This window comes from Chaetura pelagica, unplaced genomic scaffold, assembly GCF_000747805.2.
Source record: "Chaetura pelagica isolate M959 unplaced genomic scaffold, ChaPel_1.0 scaffold83, whole genome shotgun sequence".
NCBI lineage: Eukaryota > Metazoa > Chordata > Aves > Apodiformes > Apodidae > Chaetura > Chaetura pelagica.
In genome coordinates, this window is record NW_009952893.1 from 1,372,539 (window position 1) to 1,379,805 (window position 7,267).

Below are 7,267 nucleotides of genomic sequence, written 5' to 3' on the forward strand. Positions count from 1 at the left end.
GCGTTCTGCCTGGCATTTTGTTACAAGCTTTGTGCACACGTAACCCTTTTGTTGGCAATTAGAAATCTGTGTATTTTATTGTTTTTTCAAGAAGCCACTAGTCCTATTTTATGCTATTAGAGTTTGAAAACTACGTAGCCCAGAACTTAGCAGCAGGGTTTACTTGTAGAGCTTGTGTTTTACAAGATTATTCTTTTCACAGGTTTCAGTTTTACTTGTACATGACTAATAACTTTCCCAGCTTTCATGTTGAATTCCTGTTGCTTTCATTGGTTGCATTTTTATAACCAAAGAATTAAAACATTTCGTTATTCCCCAGCAACTTGTACACCTGTTATATGTAATGTACTATTGATACTGAAAAATCATACCATGGTGCAGTTTCCTTGTACTCCCAGTTTAGCATATGGTATAAACCATAGTTAACTTCAAAAAGAGTAAATTTGGAGTGACAAATCCTCCAAGCATCATTTTAAGACTTGTCTGTCTTTTTCTGGAGTGTATAATTTTAAATAGAAATTTTTGGCAGGCATTTAAGAAAGATTAACACACACCGTCAATTTTATACCTGTGTGTTTCTGTTGACTTCAATCATTCTGATTTATTCTCGTGCAAGATAAGACTCAGCAGTGACTTAAGGTAACCAACTGCCAAAACACCTATTACTGATATGCTACAATAAAAAGAGGCTGTCTGAAGCCCCTAGCAGGCAGCATGTGCTCAGCTTCCTGCTGTAGAGATGTCTCTCTTCTGCTGTATTACGCTTTTTGTGATAGTTCATTGTGTTACTGACTCATTAAGTAACCTTTGACTGCAATATTTATATATTGGTGGGGTTAGAAGGGCATGGATTAGTTTTAAGCTAAATTGTATACATTTAAGTTGGGAAATATATTTCTGCCTTAAGAGTTTACCTGTGACTGTTAACTCGTGACTGTTGGAGCACTATATCTGTTCTTGGGAAGAAAGGAAGACTTCTTAGCAGACACTAAGTTATAGCTATACTGAATCTGAGTAAAAAAAAAAAGTGTATTAAAAAAACCAACAACTTACAATCACAGAACCATAGAATGGTTTGGGCTGGAATGGACCTTAAAGATCATCTAGTTCCAAACCCCCTGTCATGGGCCAGGAGACCTTGCGCTAGACCAGGTGGCTCAAAGCCCCATCCAACCTGGCCTTGAACACTTCCAGGGAGGGGCACAGAAATATCATAAGGCCATTTTTGGCATTAAAGGGTTTTTTTAAATTATCATTCTAAGTGAGGGCACCCCAGTGTGCCTGCATTTTTCTCAAAGTCATTACCAGTGGGTATTGCTTTTGTAAATGCTGAAGCTTGAGATGGTGATTCCTCTTGATGGACTATTGTTTTGGTACTACTGATTGTCATACAGCTGCTTTCTTAGACTTTTTTTGGGGATGGTTTTGATTTTTTTTTATTTTTCCTCCTCCTAAGTCAAATTTCTCCTGTGTATTACCTACTTTTTGTCTTGTCCTGATATTCTTTCATTCAAGCAATCCAGTGAGCAAGGTGCTGCTTTACCACTTCACTTTACCACTCACAATGGAACTTTAACAGTATGTAGTAGTGATTTATTTTAATATGGTACTGAAATCTCCATTTGTAAATAATCCAGGCTGCTGCTGTGTAAGTAGCTGATGAAATGTCTTTACTGGGTCTGCTGCCTATGAAAGAAACCACAACATTAGGCAATAAAAACTACTAACAGAATGTTACGAAACCAAGACCATGACAAAAAAAGCAGCATGTTATGAATCTATCATTTTTATTCTTGGGACAGATTTTATTATTTTTGGAACTATTACAAGACTTATGTTAAATATTGTGGATGATAAGAGGAAACAGACTCTTGGCAAACATGGAAAACCAATTACAGCATATTACCCTATTCCCTTTCCAATAAAGGAGGGGCGAAGCTAGAAGTTTATTCTTTGCTTAGCAGCTGGAGAAGTTATGGGTGGGGGTAGGGAAGTGTTCCTGCCTTAGGACTGGCTTGAAAAAAGAGATTGTTGCTGTAGGAATCCTACTGCAGACAATCTGAGCTGCTGAAGGCAAAACCAGTGTTGCTCAGCAGTTTTACCCCAGTCAAAAGAAGCATGCTGTTGTCACAGGGGCACTGATTAAATAAACCACTATTCTATAATATCAAGTGTACTGTTCACTTAAAACTAAATTACTAAAAATGTGCTTTGTTGCAACCTTCAGTACTGCAGATCTCCCTTTTGTGGAGATGTCTATTTCTGAAAACTTGTTTTGACAAATAAACTGGAACATGTATCTGATAATCAGACACAGGATTGAACTGCTACATCCCATGGCTCTGTGTGACATAGAGGTGAAATGAGGTGTAGGAAACATACACTCCAAGTCTATTTAGAGACCAGTGTACTGAAATGTCTGTACATCCATTTGAACTCCCATCCCAAATTACAGCTCTTGTAAAATTGTCCATGATGGCATGAAGGTAGATGGATCAATGTATCAACATGTCTTGTGTTCTTTTTCCCTCACAGCATAGTTACGATTTTTCAAATTCCTTCTATGATGAGTCAGAGATACAACTGTTTATATTGGGCAGAATCTTGATGGTTTGGACTACGGTACATTCAGTGTAAATTACAAAATTACAAATTACGTAAATGAAGCCTGTATTGGACTAACTGGAAAATGATTGTTTACTTTTCCTAGACTTAGACATAAAATACCGGGAGGCAGGAAAATCCTCAAGTGAGAGGATAGCTCAAAAAAGACCAAGGTATAGTTGTCACTTTAACATTGTCCAAGTCAAACCAGTCAAGTAAACATTATGTTTTCTGATTATGACTCGGAGAAACATTTTCAGATGCAGGAAATGTTTGAAATAATGTGACTTAGAAAACCGTTAAACAACAAGGGTACTCAGGAAGACAGAAACCCAGGGGGCTGCTTGCTGTCTTGCATGAAGATGATGGGGTGCGGGGAGAGGCTGTTTAGCCAGTGTTGCCCAGCAGCGGAACACTGCCAAGGAAGACTTCTTAGCAGACACTAAGTTATAGCTATACTGAATCTGAGTAAAAAAAAAAAGTGTATTAAAAAAACCAACAACTTACAATCACAGAACCATAGAATGGTTTGGGCTGGAATGGACCTTAAAGATCATCTAGTTCCAAACCCCCTGTCATGGGCCAGGAGACCTTGCGCTAGACCAGGTGGCTCAAAGCCCCATCCAACCTGGCCTTGAACACTTCCAGGGAGGGGCACAGAAATATCATAAGGCCATTTTTGGCATTAAAGGGTTTTTTTAAATTATCATTCTAAGTGAGGGCACCCCAGTGTGCCTGCATTTTTCTCAAAGTCATTACCAGTGGGTATTGCTTTTGTAAATGCTGAAGCTTGAGATGGTGATTCCTCTTGATGGACTATTGTTTTGGTACTACTGATTGTCATACAGCTGCTTTCTTAGACTTTTTTTGGGGATGGTTTTGATTTTTTTTTATTTTTCCTCCTCCTAAGTCAAATTTCTCCTGTGTATTACCTACTTTTTGTCTTGTCCTGATATTCTTTCATTCAAGCAATCCAGTGAGCAAGGTGCTGCTTTACCACTTCACTTTACCACTCACAATGGAACTTTAACAGTATGTAGTAGTGATTTATTTTAATATGGTACTGAAATCTCCATTTGTAAATAATCCAGGCTGCTGCTGTGTAAGTAGCTGATGAAATGTCTTTACTGGGTCTGCTGCCTATGAAAGAAACCACAACATTAGGCAATAAAAACTACTAACAGAATGTTACGAAACCAAGACCATGACAAAAAAAGCAGCATGTTATGAATCTATCATTTTTATTCTTGGGACAGATTTTATTATTTTTGGAACTATTACAAGACTTATGTTAAATATTGTGGATGATAAGAGGAAACAGACTCTTGGCAAACATGGAAAACCAATTACAGCATATTACCCTATTCCCTTTCCAATAAAGGAGGGGCGAAGCTAGAAGTTTATTCTTTGCTTAGCAGCTGGAGAAGTTATGGGTGGGGGTAGGGAAGTGTTCCTGCCTTAGGACTGGCTTGAAAAAAGAGATTGTTGCTGTAGGAATCCTACTGCAGACAATCTGAGCTGCTGAAGGCAAAACCAGTGTTGCTCAGCAGTTTTACCCCAGTCAAAAGAAGCATGCTGTTGTCACAGGGGCACTGATTAAATAAACCACTATTCTATAATATCAAGTGTACTGTTCACTTAAAACTAAATTACTAAAAATGTGCTTTGTTGCAACCTTCAGTACTGCAGATCTCCCTTTTGTGGAGATGTCTATTTCTGAAAACTTGTTTTGACAAATAAACTGGAACATGTATCTGATAATCAGACACAGGATTGAACTGCTACATCCCATGGCTCTGTGTGACATAGAGGTGAAATGAGGTGTAGGAAACATACACTCCAAGTCTATTTAGAGACCAGTGTACTGAAATGTCTGTACATCCATTTGAACTCCCATCCCAAATTACAGCTCTTGTAAAATTGTCCATGATGGCATGAAGGTAGATGGATCAATGTATCAACATGTCTTGTGTTCTTTTTCCCTCACAGCATAGTTACGATTTTTCAAATTCCTTCTATGATGAGTCAGAGATACAACTGTTTATATTGGGCAGAATCTTGATGGTTTGGACTACGGTACATTCAGTGTAAATTACAAAATTACAAATTACGTAAATGAAGCCTGTATTGGACTAACTGGAAAATGATTGTTTACTTTTCCTAGACTTAGACATAAAATACCGGGAGGCAGGAAAATCCTCAAGTGAGAGGATAGCTCAAAAAAGACCAAGGTATAGTTGTCACTTTAACATTGTCCAAGTTAAACCAGTCAAGTAAACATTATGTTTTCTGATTATGACTCGGAGAAACATTTTCAGATGCAGGAAATGTTTGAAATAATGTGACTTAGAAAACCGTTAAACAACAAGGGTACTCAGGAAGACAGAAACCCAGGGGGCTGCTTGCTGTCTTGCATGAAGATGATGGGGTGCGGGGAGAGGCTGTTTAGCCAGTGTTGCCCAGCAGCGGAACACTGCCACCTACATCTGGGACGGTGCTGCTGCTCCTAAACCGCAGCACTGGGCTGGCTGTGCTGAAGGAACTTTTAACATTGGACACCCTATTGCAAGGTGCACATTGGCAATGCTGCGATTGGAGTTGAGGCAATGTCCACAATCCAAGGACATGTATGCATGGGTTTTGGGAGGAGAGATGGGAACAGAAACAGTGACAGAGGCCATGGGGCAAATTAACTCATCAGGTGCTGGCTCAAAAAATACTTGAATACACATACAGCACCTGTCTGGGATTGTTAAATGCAGCTGGAAGCAGATTTTTCCGTTTTTCCTATTGCATTTTAATTGTGGTGATGATGATTGGACCTTACTCATGGCTTGCCAGTTAGGTTCACACCAAAAGTATTTAAAAGAGAGAATGTTGGAACAAAAAAATAATTTGTTTGTGGTGTCCCTGAGAGTCCATCCAGCCACTTCTAAGCTAAGTGTGGGTGACTGCCCTAAACTAACTGGTCACCAACAAAGGTTTGCTGGCTATCAGTGGTGTACAAAAACCCAGTGGATGGGTATATTCTTTCTCCTTGCCTTGGGTTTTTCAACTCTGATCTCGCAAATAAAACATTCCTGCAGAGAAACTAAAACACCTGCAGCGTCTCCCATTGCTATGAAGCAGAAATGAAGTTTGCGAAGTATGTCCAGTATTGTAATCCTGCCTGGGATACTTTTCTATAAAGCCATGTAACTTCAGAGGAAAGGACATTATTGCTGCTGAAGAAAGTCTGTTACGCCACAGCACTGAGTGCCTACAGGACTGAACACTGCAGCATGAATTAACACTGGCATTTTCTCTGGATTCCTATCCAAGTCCAGTTCTGTTCCCACTTTTCAGAGCTCCATGTCTTGTTTCTTTTGTGTTTTCACATATTTTGTACCTTGCTTCTTTTTTGTTACTTCTAACAACTTTTCCTTTCCTACTTAGGAGTTTGGGGAGTGGGTGTCTGTTTAGGAGGAAATTACTCAAGAAGCAGCATATTTACAGTTCCCTATTCTTCTGAAAGACCTTTATTAACTATCACTGGTAAAAAAAAAAACAACAAACACAACTGTCTTACTTGGATGAAGTGCTGTTTGCTTATAACAAGGCCATTATAAAAACTTAGTATACATAGTTTGTCATAAACCCACCTGTTTAACTCTGGTGAGGACATGGGAGAATTATGAAACGTGCTAGGAAGCTTTACCAAGCTGTGCTTCATGTAGATGTGCAGCAAAAAAGGCTGGAAAGCCATAGCTGGTGGTAGGAACATTGGGCACGGAGTGGTTTGCAAGTGTGCAAGTTTGCCATACGGACAGGCAGCTACATCCCCTCTCCTAGGTCATCCACTAGGAGCAGAAAATTTCAGTGTGAACATGAAAGAAAAATGCAATTGTCCACTGGGAATTTTTGTGGCCAAGCACCATCTAAGTGGTGTGCGGGTTTCTTATTTTGTTTTTTCTTTTGGGCTTTATTCTGAAGGTTTATGTTACTTCATTCCACCTTGCTGGCTTTCTAGTTTAATTCAATTGCTATACAAGGTGAAAAGCAGTTTTCCTTCAAATGTCAGATGAACTCTGAAGTTTGAAAGTTGCTGAATTATTGTTACCAAATGTAAAGGGATCTTTTCAGGGCTGCAGTAGAGGAAAAGCTGCTACTGAAATGATTGCTTCGTGAGCAGAAGAAAAAGCTTGTCAGCTGCAGGAAGGAGGAGACGTCTCTCATTATCTGGGTGCTGGGAGCCGGTCTGTTCCAGCCGTCTCCTCTTCCTGCTGCACAAGGACTGAGGCGTCTCTTTGAGGTATGCAAAACAGCAACGTGATACTCCCCGGGCTTATCAGCCGCTATCAGCTGGATCTGCTGTTTGCTCCAGACTCCACCTTTGCTTGGAAAGTGCCTGCAATTCCATGAGGTAATTCTTCCTGCCAGCGCTGTGGCTTGTTAAAACGACCATGTGCTCCTACCACGAGCCAGGGCAGGAACTGAGAAAGGCCAATCCCGATGTCCATGTGCTGTAACTTCCTCGTCTCCCATCCCGCCGGGGAAGGCTGCGGTGCTTCGCGGGCTTTCGCTCCTGCCGTCGTGCGGTCAGTCCGGGAGGGCAAAACACGGGGGGCCGAGGAGCCCCTGTCCTCCCGCCCTGGGGCCCGCCCGGCAGCGAGACCCGCTCCCG